A 22,005-nucleotide genomic window follows, 5' to 3' on the forward strand; every position below is an offset into this window, starting at 1 on the left:
GGAGTGTTGTTCGAGTTGTGGTGGGGGAGGGGGTACCCTGTTACAGGTGGTTTGGTAAAGGATCTTGGTTTTTGTGAAGTCCAAGCATTTCATATGCTTCACAAAACCAATCAAGAGTGTCCTGCAGCTATTCAGTATAGTGTGTACACATGATACAATCATCAGCCTACTGAAGTTCACTAGAGGAGACATTGTCTTGGATTTGGAACGGAACTAGCTGATGTTAAACAGATTCCTGTCCATGGGGATGCTGACTCCGGATGGAAATCTATCAGCAATGAGATGCAGAATAGCTTCAATATAGGTGAAAAAAGTGGTGCAGTCAATCACACATCCTTACTTGATTCCAGTTCTAATAGTGAAGGGGTGCATTTCTGAGCCATTGTTTATGTTGACTGCTGTCATGTTGTCATAATGATGTCTTATAATGGTAGCAAACTTTGTTGGGCATCCAAGTCTCATCAGGATCTTCTATAGACCCTTATTAGTCAGGTCAGTGAAAGCCATGTAAAGATCTGTGTTGCTTGCAGCACTTCTGCAGCTGTTTAGCAATAAAGATCATAACTAATGTACCTCTGAATAATCTGAAGCTACATGGGAACTTGGGTAGAATCTTCTCAATGAGGAAAGTGAATCTATTGAGGAGAATGCTTCCTAGCTATGAATGGGACTGCAATATTACAATAACTGCTGCAATCTGATCCATCTCCTTTCTTGAATATGGTAACAATTCTGGCATCTCCCAAGTCGCTGGGAATATGTCCATGTTTCTAGATTTTCAGAATAATGATGTGCAATCAGATGAGGAGAGCTTTTTCCACTTTGCTTATAAATTTCAGCTGGACTACATGTTTTGTTATTCATCTTCTTAATGACTTCCAAAGTCTCTTTATAAAGTAATAGTCCTTAATGGGGTATTGTATAATGGCTTTGATGATATTGTAGCTGAAATTAGAATCTCAATTTAAGAGCTCTTGAAAATGCTCCTTCCATCCTGTATTGGTCTTTAAGGAGTGTTGTTCCATCAGTCGTTCCTCAGACGGACAGCTCCTATGAGCCAAGCACCCAAGGTAGCTTCGGTTATGCTGAAGAAACTATACATGTTGCCAAACTGTTGAATCTCTTTTGAGTTGAGGAATATGGGTAAGGCCCATAAAAAAACATTTTTGATTAAACATACTCTTTAGCTAGGTCTAAATCAGAAGGAAAGCTAGCAACTGAATTTCTTGAAAAAAATGAATTTCCTTCCTTGTCAGCTTTAAAAGTAAATTCAACAGTCACAAAACTGAAATTAGTGGTGCAGGTCACTAGCTGTTAACTCTTCAGTTTCCAGACAAAGAATTTACCTATTGTTGACAACAGATGCAGATATTTTCTTTTAACACTTGTTGTTAACTATGTCCACCCAGGCAGTGCAACCTACCGTTGGGGGTAATTTACCTGATACAGTCTAGACTTGAATCACACAAGAAAATTAGTTGCAGTTCTCAGGGAAGGATTTTCAGATTGGAAAGCTTAGCTTTCTGGTCTGTGTTAAAACAAAAGAGCTTTTTGCCTTTGACTGTAGCACTTGCTAAAATCTTGCAAAAAGACCTCCCTGGAGCTACCACTTTGCAGGTAAAATTTAAGTGACCTATAAAGCCTGAAAGTGGTGCGGTACCATTTATTTGACTAGCTGTGCGCCTCCAACAAATGCTTTAAAATGCTGTAATTTTTTCTGTGGGAGTCTTGACTCCATGGTAACCAAATCCAGCCTGACTTCAAGAAATTTCATCACAGTGCCCTCCCTCTTACCTGACGCAAATGATTCAACCCTTGTGCTTTTTTTTTAATCTCTTGGTAAATATAAACTAAATTGATCCTACACACTAGATTCTCCTCCCTTTTGAAGGTTTTTTTCATTCATTGATCTTTCTGAACAGAGGCAAGCATAGTAAGGTCAAAGCAATGTTAAGATGGTAAATTGGACTGCATTCTCCTTTATTACATGCAATAAGCAGAAGAAAAGATTGAGACTATTTGCCTAAATGAAGCAAACAAAAAAGCGACGTAAAGTATATAAAATAATAAAAGGTGTGTACATGATTTTTCATGTGGCAAACACCTGTCAAATTCATTGCCACAGGATATTACAGAGGCAACGATCTTAAAATAATTCAGAAACAGATTAGACACTTACAAGGATAACACTCTTGTAATAATTGTACTAATAAATATAAAAATGTTTCAGAATGACTCTGAACACTCCTGAGTGAATAATAAGCCCACTGTCTAATTTTATAGGTTTAAAGGGAAACTCCTCAGGGGATACTTATTTCAAAACTTTAATTGACAGGTTTGTGGAAGATAGTGTGTGTGTGTGTGTGTGTGTGTGTATTCTAGATCTTTCTCTGAAACATCAGGTGCTTGTCACCATTAGTGACAGTGATATACTGCCAGTACAGGTCCAGTGCCTCTGCATTAATTTGGGCCAAATTCTAATCCTCGATACGTTTGTGAAGTTCCATTTACTTCAGCGGGAGCTGTCCAAGGGCAGAAATGTGTGTCTAATCTTTTTCTTCTTTTGATTTTAGAGCTTGGTGCACACTGAATATAGATTCGTAAATACATATTATCTCATTAACAGACATCATGTCAGCAATCTGTAAGGAACATCAAATTCAACAGATGCTGGAACCCTTCTGCATACTCCTCTGTTTTATTATATTTTTATTACTGCTCAGTCATCATAATGAAACCATATTGAGCCACTAACAACTTGTCTTAGTCCTTGAAATCTTCTCTGTAAATTGAAATGAGATTGTCTGATTTTATTCAGGTGGTGTTTAGAATACATTGGAACTTTGAATCTACTTTTTAAAAACCATTATTCAGTATTTTCTGTTTTCTTTCAACCTTATGAAAGCATGGCTATAATTGTAGTAAAATGCCTGTACTTTTCCTGTTAAATTGTTTCTTTTCTCTACATATATCAGTATACGCGTTAAGGGCACTAGCTAGAAAATTTTAATTAATCCCTTTTATAAGGATGGTATGTGTCCAGTGATTTTCACCTTACTTAAAAAAACAAAAACATATATGGAAAAATTTTGTATACTTTATAAACTATTAAGAGAAGAGAGAATAGATCACTTTTCCCCTGTTCAGCTGAAATTTAAACAACAGAATACAGTGTAAGATAATGGATTGTCTCAAAGATTGACAACACCATGTACATTTATTTGGGCTGGGCTATGGCCAGCAGTACAAGTGTATGTGTCTATATCTGTCCTCACCCCAGATTGTGAAGACAATAATGGTCTCCGTGTTCTGTGGTGCAGCTTGTTCACATGATGGGTAATTTGGTGTTTGCCAAGTTTCCTGGGTGGTGATCTAGAAAATGGTGGCTGTAACATCTAGAAAATGGTGCCAGCAACAATTTAGGCTAGACAGCCACCAAAAGGAAGGAGCAAGAAGTGTGATTCCAGGGCAGAAGAGATGGGGAGTTGGGGAAAGGAAAGCTATTGGGTGCTGGTGGACTGAGCAATTCACTATCAAGCTCTGGTGGTGAGAATAAACATAGTTTGAAGTATTTCAAAGTTGTTTGTGCTAATTCCAGGGTCTTTTATTGCTATGGCATGGTGCCATCTGCCCCTTCACTTTATAGCATTTTTAAGACACTTAAAGCACCACAAACATTGGGTACCTAACTCATTCCATGAGCTTTAACTAAAGCACCTCAGCAGCCATTTTTAAACCCACAAGGGCCTATACACATGATGCGTGGTGATGCTAGAGTGTTCTAATTAGAACAATGAGAAGTCTTGACTAAATGAGTCCGCTCCAATGCATTCTAATTAAAACAGGTTGGAGCACATGTATAGGCTCCTATTATGTCTGTCTATGCCCTTGGAAACTGCCTATATTTAGGGATCTCTGTAAATCGTGCCAGAAATACCCCCTGCAGTGACTCCTTTAACCTTTTTAATTTAATCACTTGCCTCTCCCCACTCCGATTGGCAAAGGGCATTGGCGAAAGGGGTGCATGCAGGTGCACGTGCTCCCCCTCCCCCGAGATTGGCTGCCACCGCAGCTGCTGGTGGCCTCTGATCACCACCCCCACCTCATCACTGACACTGCTGTGGTGACCTGCGGGTGGTCCTCGCTTTGGCCCACCCTTGCTGCTGATGTCACTGCCGCCGCCTGCAGGCAGTCCCCACTCACCACTGCCATGCCCCTTCCGACAACACTGCCACCACCACCTGCAGGTGCTTGTTGTACCCCCCCCAAGCCCAGGAGGCATGAGGTATTCATGGGAAAGGGCCCCTGACAGCTGGGCCATTTGCTGCTGATCACCAGGGAAGTGAAAACCACAGCATATTTACAACCTCTGTCAATCAGGCAAGGGGTGGGCAAGTGATGAAATGAAAAACATTAAAGAAGTCACTGGGCGGAGGTGGGGGACACTTCTGACATGATTCACAGAGACCCCTACCTAGTGTGTACTCGCACCATATTTACCGGAATTTTTCCTAGTAGATATTGGGATCTGAATCTTTCAGTGATACTGGCATAACTTAGGAATGTTTTTAATAGCATAAAGACTGGTGCAGTCTTTTTGGCTTGCATGCTCCCTCCTTGAGTACCATTCCAATCCCCTTCCCCTGCCCAATCTGTTTCTCTGCTTTCTGCTCCCTGTCCTAACTGCCATGGTATTCCCTGCTCCCTCCCTTCCCAGTCTGCCACATGCTATGTGCAGAGGCTGCCTGTGCCACTTGCAGCTTGCATGCTGTAGGCTGGCTTCCCCTCGTATAATTAGATAGGCCCACACATTAAAGAAGTCTTATTCATTTTTCCTTTACAATTTCCATATCCTTTAAAAATACTTATATATCCAAACGCAGCCAAATACTTTTGTTTATACTTTAGTTATATCAATCACCTATCCAAGTACACCTGACTGATTGTCTAGATTTGAACAATGATTTTCATTTGATAGATTCTGAATTCTCCAAGGCAAGGGTTATGTCTTTGTATGTGTTTGTATAGTATTTAGTAAAACATGTGCGTATCCTGATTGAATATTCTACTGGTACTATGTACTATAAATATTAATTATACATACTTTTGTGCAAAGAATTAACTGTGTGTTCATCTCCATAAAAAAGGAGAAAATTAATACTTAAAAAGTTAATATCCATTATTGAAGATACTTTAATTGAAAAGTTGTTTTGAAATATTCTAAGATGTATTTTTTATCAGTAATGCATATAGTAAAACATGGTCCTTCCGAAGCTAGTAGGCAACAACAACAAGTTATCAGAGGCCCACATAAGCTAGTGTGGTAAGTTTCAAGTTTAGAATAAATCTTTTCTTTTTGGGCCAAGAGTGATTTTTATAAGGGTCATTCTTTTTTTAACACACGTTTTAGTTCCTTTTTTTTGTACCCAACTTCAAATCAATATGAAAATTAAATTATGGATACAACATTTTCCTGCTTCCCTTGGTCATCTTATAGTAATTTTGCTAGTGCCATCCATTCACTTGTCTTTGATTATATTTCCTTTAAACATCTGAAGTAACTTTAAAAAGCTCAGCTCATTGATGATTTACAACAAAAACTGCCTCTGCCAATTTTCATTAGTCTTTATTCAGCCAAATAAGTATTGTACTTCATGTGCTCTTGCTTCTAGAGTGTGAAGACATAAAATTAGAAGTATATTTTAACATGGAATGAGACTAGTTCTGTACAATTTTTACATACTGTTTTCTGGAATTCATTGGGAAGGCTCTGACTGATGGTTGCAACATCAGATCTCCTTTAATTAGCAGCCCTTTCCAAACTATTTACTTCTTTGGGCACTGCTCTAGTTTACTTGTTTTCAGTATCCACATCTATCACAATAAATAGCATAGAACAAGCTAGAGTTTAGAAATTTATTTTATATATCAGTTAACTTTATAGATGAAGGTAACTTATTTTTGTTGGGTTTACATAAAAAAAGAAAAAGCGTAGAGTATCACGAAGAATCTTCAGACTCACTTTGTTCATAATCTTTCAAATACAGTTTTTTTAATCCTACTAAGAAAGTCTTCAGTTGGACATCTTTACTTTGTCTATCCAATTCTTTTTCACACTAATTAAAATGTTTAGCAAATACTGGGTGTGCCTACATAAGATACTTTACTGCACAGAAGACTAATTTCCTGCACAGTAAAGCTTCATCATCTACCTTTACTGCACAATAAATTAGTCTAATGTGCAACTGGCTACTACCTGTAGATACAGGTAGTAGATTTATCATGTAGTGGCTCCTGTGCAGTAGCACACGTAGCAAATTGCTCCCAGAAAGCCGAGGCAGCAGGGGGCAGGGAAATTATCTCCTTCCCTGGGCAGATCAGAACAAGTGGCTGGGAAACAGTCCCCTACCCCAGGCAGCTGCCTGCTTCCCAGCTCCTACTCTGATGGGCTGATCGGAGCAGGGACAGGGACACCGTCCCTTGCCTCAGGCAGCTACCTACTTCCCAGCCCCATACCTTGATCTGTCAGTCAGAGCACAGAGCTGGGAGGCAGGGGACTGTTTCCCAGCCGCGGCTGATCAGGGCACAGGGATAGGAGGCAGCATGCCCCAGAGGTCAGACAGCTTCCCTGCCCCTTGGAGTCCAGGCCTGACCCTGATGCCCCCTGCCAGCCTGGGGCTGGCACCCAGGGGAGCCTGGAGCTCCCCCTGGCTGCTGTAGGGCAGCAGAACAGGGCAAAAGTAGACCTTCACTGAACTGCTCCCATCCGGAGAAAATTTGCTCCTGATGGGAACATGTGTAGACAAGCTCCTAGAGAAAGCTTACTGTCCCTTATTTTACTGTGTAGTAAGGTTAAAGTACATTAATAGCATGTGCAGACATGACTCCTGTAGTCTTAAAACTATCCACATCATAGTATCTTGCTTTATCTCTGTTTGTCTTCTGAAGACGTAGAATCATGTAGAAGCCCTCCCATTTCATAGATATCCAAAATTTCTACTTCATATCTTCCATACCAGTCCTTCCCAACCTGCTATTTTCTAAATTGAAACTAAAGCTTTTTATCATTTACCATATTCTTCTTGAACTGTGGTTCATTATTGTTTTTATTTTATATATATATTGTGGTAACATCAAGGTAATAATGTAATGATGAGTAGCAAGTGGGGAATAAGCCCTTGTTGCTACCTAAGGGGAGAGGGTGATGGGATGAAGGTGGGGATGGTACCTCACTGCCCTATGCCCACCTCACCGTAGACCTTTCCTGCAGTGGAACTGGTTCCAGCAGTTTGGAGGACAGAGCAATGGCAGCAGTGCATGAGCAACAGTTGGTGGTTTGCTGTTGCTGGGGGAAGGTATCATCTCTTTTTTTGCCACCAAAACCTGAGGTTGAAATGGCTGCTCCACATGCAGTGTCAGAAAAAGGAGCTGAAACCCCTCCCAGCAGCAGTGAATCTCTGGCTGCTGATCCTGATGAAGGCTCAATAGTGGTCAGTTTAACCTCTGCATCAAGAACTGGGGCTATGGATCAGAATTTCATTTTGCTGGGTGTGCTAGATAAACAGAAAAAGATGGTCCCTGACCCTAAAAAGTTAATCTTTCAGAGCTCTGTTTCTGTTACAAATAGACTTGCTTACCTGTTACTGTATTTTGCCAAATGTGTCTTCTAATTACGCCAGTTGGGATAATTACCATTTAGATTTATTCTATAATTAAGTTTCTTGCATGTTTAAACACTCACAGTACCAGTTGTTTCTAGTCCCCATTTAGCTGTAGTTGTCTTACAAAAGCTAGAAGGGACTGAAATCTGTTCAAAAAAAAGTTTCTGGGAATCCAATGGGAAAGAGAGTAGAGTACTGACATTGACAAGTTCTGACATAATGGATGTTGGAACTCTTATCAGTTTGCAAGAAATATAGTCCTAACTCCTGTAGGATCAACAAACCTGTAGTTGTTAATTGCTTAGAAATCATACTTACCACAAACAATCACAAGGTATATGGAATAAATCATTTTGCTATTTCTTAAGCAAGAAAAAACACACAAATAGTAATTATAGTTTGAAAGAGACAGAAATAGGATAAATTAACCATCAAAGTTAGAGTATCACAAATAAACAGCTCTTAGGAAGAAAACATGATGCTCAAAGGCTTATCCAACATTGTTCCTAACTGTGCAGTTGCTGCAGTAAAAGATACCATACAAAACCCTTGCCTCTTATGGTGCATACAGACATTTGGAGAGGTTTGTGGAATGTTAGATCATATTAAAACTGCCGCCTGATCTAACCTAGTTCATCTTGATGTAGACCTACATTTAGATCCCTAGTTAGGTGGATCTAAGTGCAAATTGTACAGAAGTTCCCAGAAGGTTAGATTGGTCTAAAAATGGCCAGCCCAATCTTAGACTATCCAATTGTCCCAAACTTATGTACAGTTCCCAGTGCAGTCCCAGGGCAGAACTTTTCCTACCTGCCCCCTGGCACTGGGCTAGTTTTAGCCTCCAGGCCCTTCCCCTCACCCCTAGGTGGACAATGCCCTCCTCCACAGACCAGCCAGTGCCTCCCCCTCAGCCTGGCAAACTTCCCATCCTGCAAGCCACTGCCGGCACCAGTTTTTATCAGCACTCACCAGTACAGGGAGCTGAGCAAATAAGTCCTAGTCGGGGGAGAGATGGGGGGGTAACTTTGATTGGTGAGGGTTGGGCGAGATAAAAATAGCCCTGGGTCCTAGGAGATGGGAGACAGAGTTCCCCACTTCTTATAAGACCCCCCCCCCAGACCCTGCAAGACCCTCTGATCCCCCCAAACCTGCCTGCCCCCCAGATGGGAGACAGAGTTCCCCACTTCTTATAAGCCCCCCCCCCCCAGACCCTGCAAGACCCTCTGATCCCACCAAACCTGCCTGCCCCCCAATCCCTCCCACAGATCCTGCTTGCTCCCCAGTCCCCCACAAATCCTCCCAACCCCGCTTAACATTGCTTGCCTCTGATTCTACCAACCCCACTAGTCCCTCCCATCCTGACTTACCTTAGATTGTGTGTTTTTTTTAAAAACTTAGTTGAACCTCCCCCTAACCTCCCCAGTTGCCTACGCCCAGCCCTGTACATTTCCTGAACCACCACAGCTACAACACTCCAACCCTACTACAACATAGAAAAGAGGCATTAAAAAGTGGGAAGCATTGAGTAAAAGTAAGAATAGTGTAGTGATCATCAGATTCAATTAAGATAGGAATGAATGAGAGCAACTAAATACATTTTGTTGTAGAGCAGTAAAGTTGTAGAGCAGTAAAGACTCTGAAGTCCTTTAGTCTAACTACCACTTAACTGAGGGACTCTCTCTCAGATTATCAGCTTCATCAGTCTCTGCATATATAGGAGCATATATAAATTATGACATATCAGTATAAATAATACAATACATAAAGCTGAAGTACTTGCTTCTACTAACAGAGAATTATTAGTGAAAGAACCATGTTAGTCACTATGTCATAGTTTCTCTATAAAGACTAGGAAAGAATCATGCACTTAAACAGTTTTCTCCTATAGCAACAAGTAGTGGCTTCTACTTTTAACAACTTAGAAGATAAATACTGCAGCCAGTGTGTTCAGTTTTGCATTGCCTCAATGGAGATGTTATTTACTGACCCAGAGATGTAGTCCCTACCTATGATCTTCATGCTCACTAGGAAAAAATATATTCTTATAATGCAATACATAATAAAAATTCAAATCCTAGTTAAGACAAGAAACGTTGTTATTTTCATATTTGTTATAAGGGTAAGATCTCTTCTACCCCACCCAGGATTTTCCCTGACTTGTTAATACATATGTAATAATGCATATCACAGTGACGTATTCAAATTGACTTTAGTGAACAGACTTGACTGTGTTATCTATGTGATCAAATAAACATCCTTGCACAGTTCTTAAACATCTGCATAGTACTTTTGCAAATTATTGATAGATGTGTGAAGCGTGCAACATGACTCCATTATTGGGAAAATTCTCTGTTAAATAAGGAAATTATAGTGCAGTTTAGGGGACCTTAAACAGCCTTGAAATGAACACAACTTAAATATATTAACCTTTCGTTATTGTCACAATGAGAACTCCATTCTTGCCAGTGCGGAGGCAGAAAAGGATCTTGGAGTCATTATTGATGCCAAAATGAACATGGGCTGACAGTGTGGGGACACGATCATGGAAGGCTAACCGTACCTTGTCATGCATCCACAGATGCATCTCAAGGAGGTGATCCTCCCCCTCTATGTGATACGGGTCAAGCCGCATTTGGAGTACGGCATCCAGTTCTGGGTGCCACACTTCAGGAGGGATGTGGACAACATGGAGAGGGGCCAGAGGAGGGCCACTTGCATGATCAGGGGGCAGCAGGGCAGGCCCTATGAGGAGAGGCTACGGGACCTGAACCTGTTCAGCCTCCCCAAGAGAAGGCTGAAGGGGGATCTAGTGGCCATTTACAAATTAGTTGGGGGCGGGGGGGACCAGCAGGCATTGGGAGAGGCCCTGTTCCCCTGAGCACTGCCAGGAGTGACTAGAAATAATGGTCACAAGCTGGCAGAGTGTAGATTTAGGCTAGATATCAGGAGGCGCTACTTCACTGTCAGGGCGGCTAGGATCTGGAACCAACTTCCAAGAGAAGTGGTGCTGGCTCCTACCCTGGGGGTCTTTAAAAGGAGGTTGGATGAACATCTTGCCGGGGTCGTTTGACCCCAGTACTCCTTCCTGCCATGGCAGGGGGTCGGACTTGATGATCTGCTCAGGTCCCTTCCTACCCTACCAACTTTGAAACTATGAAACTAGTAGATGTTGAGGGTACTTGACCCACTGCAAGGACTTGGCGTGATTCCCTCAGTCTGAAGCAGAAATAGTGGTCTCCTTTAGTCAGCCAGACCAAGGGGACCACAAGGCATAATTTAGACCCTCTCCCAATAAGTCTCCCATGCTAGATACAGAGGAGAAATGTATTGGTTACAAGGAGTAGGTTTGGAATAGGGTTCAGGGTAGAGCAATATCCAAGAAATCCCTTAGAGCAAGCAGGACTATGGTAGCCTTTGATTATGCATCTGTGTTACTGCAAGCTATATATAGTAAAAGCTGCACTATCAGGCATCTTACAAACAGGTATGCTCCACTAACCGGCATGCTGTCATGTAAGATAAAGTGAAACCGCAAGTGCCCACCGCAGCACTTGTGGTTTCTCTGAGCCCCCATGGCCTGGGGCAAAGCAGCCTGCGCTGCCGAGTCCCCATGCCCTGGAGGCATAACAGGCTGCACGGGGCCATGCGGGGCCCGCCTCCCTGTCCCACGGGGCCCACAGGGCCCACAGGATTGGCAGCAATGCAGCGTGAGGGGTGGCAATGCCATAGGAGGGCCCAGATGTGGCAGGAGAAGCAGCAGCTAGGGCTGTTCAATTAACTGGCATATTTTGTTATCTGGCATTCCCCATTCCCAGGGGATGCCGGATAACAGAACTTTTACTGTATCTAAGTTAGATCTCAAGTAGCTTACTCACAAGTGTCATCCAGAAGCAGGTGGAGATTTCCTCTGGAGGCAAGCAGTTATTCCCAGGGTATGCCGGATAACAGAACTTTTACTGTATCTAAGTTAGATCTCAAGTAGCTTACTCACAAGTGTCATCCAGAAGCAGGTGGAGATTTCCTCTGGAGGCAAGCAGTTCATTGACCATCAGTTTCATTAGAGAGAGTGAGTTTCAGATGGTTCAGCTTCTCTGAGAGTTCTCATGGCTGCTGCTCCTCTTCCTGGGCAGTCTTTAATTTATATAGAATTTATGACTTCATTTACCTGATTCAATGAAGGCCAGCAGTTGCTGGCTGCCAGCCAACCATTATGAAATGCATCACTGGTTGCCAGGTAGGCTAGGAGGGTCTCTATCCCCCTCCCAGTCATGATGACATTATGACATTGCTTAGAACAATAGGGAGTTTAACCCCCACCCCCCTGCCTCAGATGTGAGGCCAATCACATATGCAGAAGGAGCAGGTTTCCCCCCTCCCTCAGAAATATATCCAGCGCAAGTTACAACTCAGGATTACCTGAAGAAGATGGGGCCAGGGGTGTCTGCCCTCTGCAGTGACCATGGTAACCAAATTGTCAGATAGGTCATCAGCCTGATGGCAGAGTTTGGGGCGAGACTGAGATGGCATTCTTCCACAGATGTGCTATCTTTTATTAGACCAACTAGATTCTTACCATATAAAGATTTCTTGCCACATAAAAAATACCTGCCCATTCCATCTTGTTACTCCTCTGTGAAATATGGAACACCATAACTAGAAGGAAATATGACTATATCCTGCTTACCACCAAAAACTTCAAGGTAAACAGACTATTCCAGCTTTTTTTCTGAGCCTAATCTGCATATAAAATGAATTGTTCCAAACAGGAGATTTTACCACACCTTCAGCTCTCAGAAGAATATGAACTTTCATTTCTATCCAAGAGAACTTTACAGTCTTTTTTCCTATGCATGTGGAAGCGTGTTTGTGTCCTAAAGCTTGCAATTAAAGATTTTTTTTTTGCAAAAATCTAGTTTATCTAATAAAAGATTATATGAACACTTGTAATATATTTTAGAAGTTTCAATAATTTTAAACAGGTTATTGTTAATAATAGTTCATGTTTCAAGCTGTAGCATGTTACCTTTATTTCTTTCAGCAATGGTGAAACTTTTTTTCATTTAAAAGTTATATTGTTTCTAGAAATCATGTGAATTTAAATTTATTATATACAAATAACCGTATCTTTCACAAAACTTCTAGTCTTTGGTGGGATTATCGTAGCATTGTTCCACACACAGTATTAAATGTGCTAAATCCCAGTTATGTGAAAGGATATCTGGAGTTTCAAACAATGCCACTGTAGGGCCTTTCTTAAGGCTTGCTTTAAGATATTATCACAGGTCCTCTACCAAACACAGCAAGCTTTACATCTATATTGATTCTGAACGATTAATCTGAATCCAGTCTTCATGAAACTATATATTGTTTTAATATTCCTGTTGTCTTAGTAACAAAATAGTCTTTGTATCCAATATTTCTGGTTCCTAACAAGAGTTAGTTGGTAATTCACATTGCAGTTATATTCTATGTACATTGTGAGTTGTAGCTCAACCTGAACACACACACTAGTTGAATACCAGCACCTCCTTTTTCTTATGGTAAAGAATATTAATATATTTTTAGAGATTAATGCAGTGTATATTCCTTTGAAGAAATATGCATACCACTAGTATCTTCATATGTTTGATTTTGGTATTATAAATGTTTCAGTTTCTTTGTACATTGGAATTTATGTGGGGTTTTTTTTTCATGTTTTTAGTGCATATTATCTGAACAATAGGCATCACAATACTTATTTGTCATATAGACATATTATACTCCAACTCTGTTGCCTTCTCTTGAGAGCAAGTAGTAATAATTGTTAATAAGGGGCTACTGGTTGTACTTGACACACAGAGAAAATGTAACAGTGTATTGACTGATGTGTATCTCAGCAACATTTGTAATGCAGATGACAATGCTCATGAGTTTTTGCATTTACATGGTGTGTGGGATCTCTAGCTAAGACTTGGAACATTTGACATCCAGAGAGTGACAGATAATAACCAAACTTTATCTCTGATTTGTTTTATGTTAATTTAGCAATAACACTATCCTTCACTATCACGGCATAATGTGTCATGATGCTCTATAAAAGCTTAATTTATGACCTACTTTTATTACAAGTCATAGTGAAAATGTATTGTTTCATTAAGGATTCAAGAGGTTTTCTAGTTTAATGACCTTTTAAAAAGCATTCCGTGCTTTTTACTGATCTTAGGAATCAAATATATACTTTTAGAAGATGACTGTGGGGTTTTTTTTTAGCAAGTTCAAAGACAGCTGTTCAGATATTCAGCTGTTCAGAGCTGTTCATAAATACAGACTGGAAAATGACTGGCTAGGCTGCAGCACTGCAGAAAAGGATGTGTGATGGGGGGTATCACTGGACCATCAGACGAATATGAGCTCAAAAAAGATGCTTATGCTGTGGGGGAAAAGTTGATTGCTTACTGGGGTATATTAATAAATGCCACTTGTAAGTCAAGGGAAGTGATTCTTTTGCTCTTTTGGCACTGATGGGGCATCACGTGTAGTACTGCATCCAATTTTGGGCCCTTTCACATTAAGAAAGATGTAGACAAATTAGAAATAATCCAGTGGAAGGGCCATGGAAGCAAGATTTATGAGGATAGGGTGACTGGATGATGATCATCTCCCTCTCTGTACGTATGTACCTTCCAATCCATAATCCTGAGACACACAAATGAGAATATAAAATTCCCAATCCTCTTGCTAGTGGTTTAGGTATAGATCAGGCATTTATATATTGTCACTGTGTATGGAGTATATTTGTTTAGTTATGAAACTAAGCTGTTAATACAGATGAGTTTTGTTCTTGCATTTTCAACAAAATACATACACCAACACACACCCTTCTTACTTTCATATAGTTCCTTTAACTATCAGGATCAAGTTTTCAAAGGAGCCTCAAATGTTATGCTGCTAGACATATATTTTTCAAAGGTGTATATGCTTACTATTTCATGCTCCAAACCATTTATGCAAATCTCTGGTGTGTATTTCAACTAAGGTTTACATGGAAAAAGGCCTGTATAAATACATAATCTCTCTTGAAGTGTCTGTTTTGGATTTGTACACCTCAGTGTAAACAGGCTTATGTACACTGCCTATTGCACATTTGGGCTTAAAATTGTATTCACTTTGTCCACAAAATGTTTTTGAAAATGTTGGCATTGTATACCTTTGCTAGTTCTTATTGCTCAGTGCTTAGGGCTGCATACACACATACAAATAATCTGGGAGAATCCTCCCATGTTTGTTCTCCTGGTAGAAAAATTTACCCAGAGTTACATATGCAGACATTGAAATGCTGAGGCCCTGGAGAGTGGAGAGTTTGCAGTGCTGACATTGTATAGCCAGGGGGGCACCTGTACATATTATCCAGCATGCCCTGCAGGCTTCCTTAGTCTGCCTGGTGATGGATAGCATCAGTGTGCAGGGCATGCCTGATTTGGCTGATGTAGATTGTGCATGGTTAGCCTGTGTTTCTCTGCAGCATACTGTAGGGATTGTGAGGTGGATGAGTTCCGGAGGAGCAGAATTTAGTGAGCAATACACTTTCTTCCTGGGGGATGATTGGGGAGGGGGAGGGGAGAAGGTGAGGAGGCAGAGGGATGCTGGAGGACTGTGTTTTGTTCTGGGAGAAGCCATGACAGATATTTGCTCTTCTAAGAGAAACTCTCCTGGGGATTTAACCCTAGTTGTTTCCAGGATACTTTTTCTCTTGGAATGGCCATTTTTACCCTGGGAAAAAAAGCCATCAGCAACTTGCTCATGAGAAACTGAATGATGATGCAAGGATAGCTTGTGCTACAAATCTGTAATATTGTGAAGCAAATTAGATTATTAAAAACATTTAAACCAAGAATATGACATTTGGCATGTTTGTGTTTGCTTTGCTATAAGTACTATACATTTTAAAATAATTTTTGTATCATTGTTGTCAGTAACATGTCAAGATGTACTTGTACAGCTTTTCTTTTTAAAGTGTACAAGTGTTACTTTATTAAACTCACTTAGAATATATAGAAGGTTAAGAGAGTCCTGTAGGTCAGTGTAGCAAATATTCTGGCAATATATTGTACACAGAGACAAATTCTGATTAGAAAACAGATTACCTTCATCAAAGTACTGATGATTTAGTGTTGCAGTGACCTACCATATTTCATCATAAATTGTTTACATTTAAAATATACATATACATAGTTAACACACATGCTGGATCTTTTTCATTCTAGCTAACCCTCTGGGACTAAATAAATTACATACGGGTTCCTCAATACCTAGCATAGAGGCAAACAGAAGCAGCTTGGAATTTAGTAAACTTGCCAGTAACCCTATACCCAGGTTTTAGAGACAGTAATTGAGGACTTTTCAAATTAATTTTCATACACTTGGCATCTTAATATGCTAAAAAAGCAGCCAGATGAATTACTGGTATTAAATAAAATATGGACAGCAGGGTATGTGGCGGGGAAAGCCTGAAATACTCAGGGAGGTGCAAACACAAGAGATGAAGAGGGGAAAAAAAACAATGAAAAATGTGTATGCAGGGATTAGGATTAAGAAACAGAAGCACAGAGATAAAGAAGAATACAAAAATACAGGGGAATGAGAAGAAAGGGAACTAAATGCTGTCAGATATAACCATGTTTCAGATTTTGACATTTTGTGCAGGGATGTTGTAGCATTTTAAAAGTGAATTAAAAGTTGCAAAAGCATAGTTGAGAGTATGAAATAGTGAGAAGGCCCAATCACAGGGAAAGAGGGGGCCTAGCTTCTTCCATTGACTGCCATGTCAGCAGGTTTTAAAATCCTATTAAAAACTTGCTGAAATGTTCTGACTCGTTATGAGTATGGTGCATTAAAACTTAAAGTATAAGGAAGGTGGTAGTGATTCTGAGGCTTGTGTTCTTTTTTAGTTACCAGTTAAACCACGCAATATGCCAGTGATCAATTTGAACCTCAGGTCTGTATCTGTGAAATTTGTGACAGAATAGGAATGCAGCCCATTCAGAAGGAGAGACTGAACCCAGCAGTGGTACAGAAAATTTACATTGGTTTAAGAAGAACAGTATTCACATAATCATGTTTCTACCACTAAGAGTGATTGAAAACATAGAAGTGCAATAAGATAATAAATTGTGTTTGGAACTATAGATACCATGCTCAAACCAATAATAAATAACTAATTCTTGGGTATCTTATTAGCTGGGCAAGTTCATTGTTTGATTTGAAACTGTTGTAATAGCAGGATAATTAAATTTAACCTGCACCAATCTGTTTACAACTTTTTTATGCCTCTGATATGTAAATTCCTATAGCAAACATGTTTTGGATCACTGGTGAATGGATTTTATGTCAGTAAAATGAACATACTTCTTTGCTGGTAAATCTGCATGTTGCTTTCCAGTCATATTCTAGTTAGAAACAAAAAAGAAATTGTGGGAAACCAAGATCTGATTTTTAAAGTGTTTCCTAGGGAGAGAAATAATTGGGTACATGATGCTGGACTTGTCTGCTTTTTGTGTTCTTTCCCAGTATTGCAAACCCTAAGCATTCAAAAATCATTAGTCAACCAAAAAAAACCCCCAAGCCCCCATAACATTTAAAAAAATTGAGTTCTTTTTCTTTGCCTTCTGTTCTCAAAGGCTGTAGGGTATGTTTACTTCACATTTTGGAGCTTTTATTTTCCCATAAACATGAACAGTAGAGACTGACTGACTGACTGACTTTTATAATAAAAAATGAAACTTCCATGCAATAGCATGAGGAAGGATAAATACAGTTAGGGGGCAACTAAAATGGTTAGAAGGCTAGGGCATATGACTTGAGCAAGAGGGCTTATTTAGTCTGGAGAAGAGAAGACTGAGAGGGGGTTTAATTGCAGCCCTCAGCTCCCTGAAGATTAGTTCCAAAGAGGATGGTGCTAGTCCGCTCTCAGTGGTGGCAGATGACAGAACAAGGAGCAATGGTCTCAAATTGCAGCCAGGGAAGTTTAGGTTAGATATTAGGAAAAACTTTCTCATGAGGAGGGTAGTAAAGCATTGGAACAGGTTACCCAGAGAGGTTGTGAAATCTCCATCTTTCAAGGTTTTTAAGACCCAGCTAGATAAAGCCTTGCTTGGGATGATATAGTTGGGGATGATTCTGCTTTGAGCAGTGGGTTGGACTGCATGACCTCCTGAGGTCCCTTCCATCCCTATTTTTCTATGATGCAGCTAACCAGCTTCTTATTTGTTTTTTAACAATACAGATTTCAGTTAGCATGTTGATAATAGTCTGCTATTATAGAGTAGGGCAAAATTTACTATATTTGCAAATAATAATTTTTGTTACTAGTGATACAGAACAAAAATGTTTCATTAAAATGAGACATGAAACTATGTATTGATATTGTATTAATAGATACTTATATTTTGGGTTTAGATAGATGAATGTAACTCCACCGAAAATGATGCAAATACTATCTCCAGTTTACAAGCAACTTCTTTCCCAGTGCTTACCACATCTTGAAAGGATGCAAACATTAAATATTACAATAGCTTTACTGCAGCCATTAATGTCCATTATGTCTTTCATAACAGACATGCTGTACTTAAAATTCAGATGGCACTTTTTCAGTCAACCCTTTATTTTTAGTCATCTAGCTTTCAATAATTTTCTTCTAAGTCTTAAATTTCTCACGCTTCATCCTGTTTCCAGATTTTTTTGTGAGATTAATCTGAGGATGTTTTTAATACATCTAAATTCATTAACAAGAAATACTTTCCTTTGAAACTCCAGGTTGGTTTTATGTTTTGATGCCTTACTACATATCTGCAGCTATAATTCTTCCAATGCAAATCACCATCTTGAATAACATACCAGCACAGCGTTATTAGTGGTAATTATTTTGAAATTTTCTAGAGTTTCCCTTGCTACAGAATGTAAACACTTCCCAGGGACTTGTTACACCTGTAAGCTGAACAAATGTTAATTGGCTTAGTGTTGTTCAGTTTAGTGGAACAGTCACACCCTAAGGCAAAAAAGCATGTCTGGCTGATCTTCACCTGAACTACTATGACTTGCCACTAGCGGCTTGGCGAGCAGCATGGGCAACTGGTGCCACCTTAGTCGGGGAGGCATATGCCCCCCCAGTGACCAGTGGTCCCCCCATGGCCAGTCTCACCGACGGCACTCCCACTCCCTGGCCAGTGCTCACAGGGGGGACACTGGTGCTCCTCCCTGCCACCCCTGCCTGTCACCTAAGCAGCAAGCGTGGCCTGCCAGGGAGTGCACCAGCACTCTCAGGGAGTGTATGTGGACCCCTGTCATCACCACTGGTGAGCAGGGGCAGGACTAGGGGGTCTTGCTGCTTGAATACCAAAGAGCCTGATTGCCTTGCTGCTTGAATACCAAAGAGCCTGATCCTTTTTTATCTCCAGAGCCTGCTCTCCATACTGTCTCTTCTCTAGGCAGACTAGAAATATTGAGTGCTTTAAGCCGCTTAAAGGTGTTAATGTGTAGCCAATTCAGGGAATAAGAGCTCCAGAAGCTGCCTAAAATTACTGTGCAACAAGGCTCACAGATAAATTAGGTCTGCATAGCAAGGCTCTTAGAAGACTTTAACTCTTTGCATTGTACAGATTCTTGAGAACGCAGTGGGTTGTGTTGTGTTGTTTTGTTTTGTTTTATTTTGCTTTTTTTGTTCGGGGGGGGAAGAGGGCATTGAGATGAAAGCTCCCTACTACCAGTGTCTCAAAAACAAACATGTGAAACCAAATCCAGGATAGAGACCATTAAGAAACCACAGTGAGTACAATCAGATATGCCTATTGTACCTGTACTGAATTTCCGGCCTGTTGAAGGGGATACAATAGAGAAAGCTTGGTAGTTTGAAGGCTGGCAGGAAGAGCTCTATAGAGAAGATCAACTTTACCATTTAGTTCTGGAGTTTGAAAAAGAAGTTGCATATTGAAGAGTATCTATAGCTTCTTTTATTTGTAAGATTTTTATTATTTTATTAAGTAGTATTTTGAACTAATAGAACTATGCCTTGGAAGACTTTAAACAGGACTAAGAATCTTTCACAGGCTGGTGGAGACAGGTCAACCAGCCACATCAACAAAAGGATAACCTTCCAAATCACTCTTTTTAACTTGTAATGCAGGAAAAAGACTATAACTAGTTTTATTACTTTGGCAGTGTGGCATTAACTACCCTTTTAATTTTTTCACTTGTTTTTGTCGTAGCTTTAAGACATTTAAAAATTTAACTGTACAACAGACTCAGATAATGGTATGGCAGATGTATAAATTGTGGAAGTCACCATAAATTGTAACTGAAGTGTTAGCACCTGGATATAAGAAAACAGATGGTCTTGTCTGAGGTGAAGCTGTAAGGCCTTTATTTACTTTGTACTATAAGTGAAATCATGCTGTGACACACTCATCTATTTTCAGCAAATGCAATGAGTTGTGTCCACACAGCAGCTTTTTTTGTTTTTAATAATGTAACCATGTGTAACTATGATTTGTGTCCACAAATATTATATGTACACACAAGCATTACATTTCTACTGGTGAAATCTCAGTTTCTTTCATAGAAATCCTAATGTACACAACATGTGTGCACAGTTTCTACCAGACCAAAAATGGTGAGTCAGGTAGAAAAATCTACTGCTTCTTAGGTAGAAGTGGTCCCTGGAGAGTTTCTACCTGGAGAATGAACACTTGAATGCTCACTGATAGAAGCTACAGCACTGTTTTCCAGCATCACAGCATGCACTGCTCAGCCCCCTCCCCTCCCCTCCCCTCCCCTCCCCTCCAGGAAGATGGTCTGTGACTCAGACTGCACTCTTTTGCTGCAGCATTCAGCAAACCACTCCCTCTTACAGCTTTGGGGCCAATAAACCCAGTCCCCTCTCCACAGCCTAGGAGCTGTGCAGCTATCTTCCCTGCCACCCTGAGCAGGTGGGGGCATCTGACCTGATCCCAACCCACCAGTACCCAACCCAACTCAGTCTTACTTGACAGTGGCTGCTTCTACTGTCAGGGCTGGCTTCTTGCACATTGCTTTTTGGATCAGGAGGCCAGGCTGGCTTTCTGTATGCATGCCGACCAATCAGCACCTGACCCTGAACTGCCAACATTGGGTCAAGTGCTGGCCGGCTGGAGTCAGGTGTTCCTTCTCAACATGCATGCAGGGAGCTGGCTCCACCCCTTCCCCCAAGAGGCAGTAGGCAGGAAGCTGGTGCTGGCACTGGCTCTGTCCCAGCCCCTGCCCCAGTCCCAGTGAGTGAGGGAGCTGGGTTGGCCTCAGCCACATCTGGGCCAGTCCCAGCCACAGGACCTAAACCAGTGAACTCAACCCAGCAGCATCAACCTGACCCAGTGGCACTCAACCCTAACCCTACCTGACTCACCCAACCTGTGCTGGAACTGGATCTGTTAACTGGTGCCATAGAGGTAGGGATCTGCTACTGGCGTGGAAATTAGCAGGTTTTAAAAGACATCAGATATGCCCTGTATCTCCTGCCTCAACGTCTGGGAAGGAGGAAATGTTGTGAGCAGGAGGCCATTGCTATGGGGCTAATCAGTGCTGACTTGTGCCCTTGGCTGCTGCTGGTTGTATCCAGCAAGCAGGGGAGCCTGAAAAGTATGCTGGGATGCGTGCACAGGGGGTTCTTGTCTGGGTTGTATCATCCATGCAGGATGTCAGTAGAGCGCCCAACCAGCCCCTGTAACATTTTCTATCACAAGAACAAAGCTGGTCGAATTGTCTTGGATCTTTTGAATGCTTGTATGCACCCTATGTTGTCTAACTCTGGTAGTCTCCTGGGCTACATTCAAAAAGCCTGAGCCTGAATTGATTCAGTCTCTGCAAGTTAGTCTAACCTGCATAGGCTGAACCAATTTATAACTACACAGACATCCCCTCTGGACTGAGGACATTCAGGGACATGCCAGGGTGGCTCAGGCAAGAAACTGGGAGGATGCTACAGCAGCCCTCCCTTTCCTTCCACAGTCCCGAGCTGAGGGGGCGGGGGCATGGCTAGGCCCCAGTAGGACACTCTGATTAGGAAGGGGTTCCCCCCACACACGCTTAATAACAGAGCATTTATCAGCTCTGTTATCAACATTTAGCACCCCATCAAAAAACAAAGCCCCTCTCATTAGTTCAAGCTCCACTTAAACAACTTTTTCTAAGGAACGGAACATTCCAAGGAGGGACATTACCAGCTACCTGTTGATAACCTCCAAAAAGCCCAAAGCGGACACTGTCATAGATTCATAGATGCTAGGGTCAGAAGGGACCTCAATAGATCATCGAGTCCGACCCCCTGCATAGGCAGGAA

The 22,005-nt window shown here is 41.1% G+C and overlaps 1 protein-coding gene across 3 annotated transcripts in view; it reads left to right on the forward strand.

Moving 5' to 3' along the window:
- RYR3 (ryanodine receptor 3) overlaps window positions 1-22,005 on the forward strand; it is a 585,375-nt gene that overhangs the window by 48,635 nt on the left and 514,735 nt on the right. The window lies entirely within an intron of this gene.

The sequence above is a fragment of the Alligator sinensis genome, unplaced genomic scaffold (assembly GCF_000455745.1).
Source record: "Alligator sinensis unplaced genomic scaffold, ASM45574v1 scaffold262_1, whole genome shotgun sequence".
Classification (NCBI taxonomy): Eukaryota; Metazoa; Chordata; order Crocodylia; family Alligatoridae; genus Alligator; species Alligator sinensis.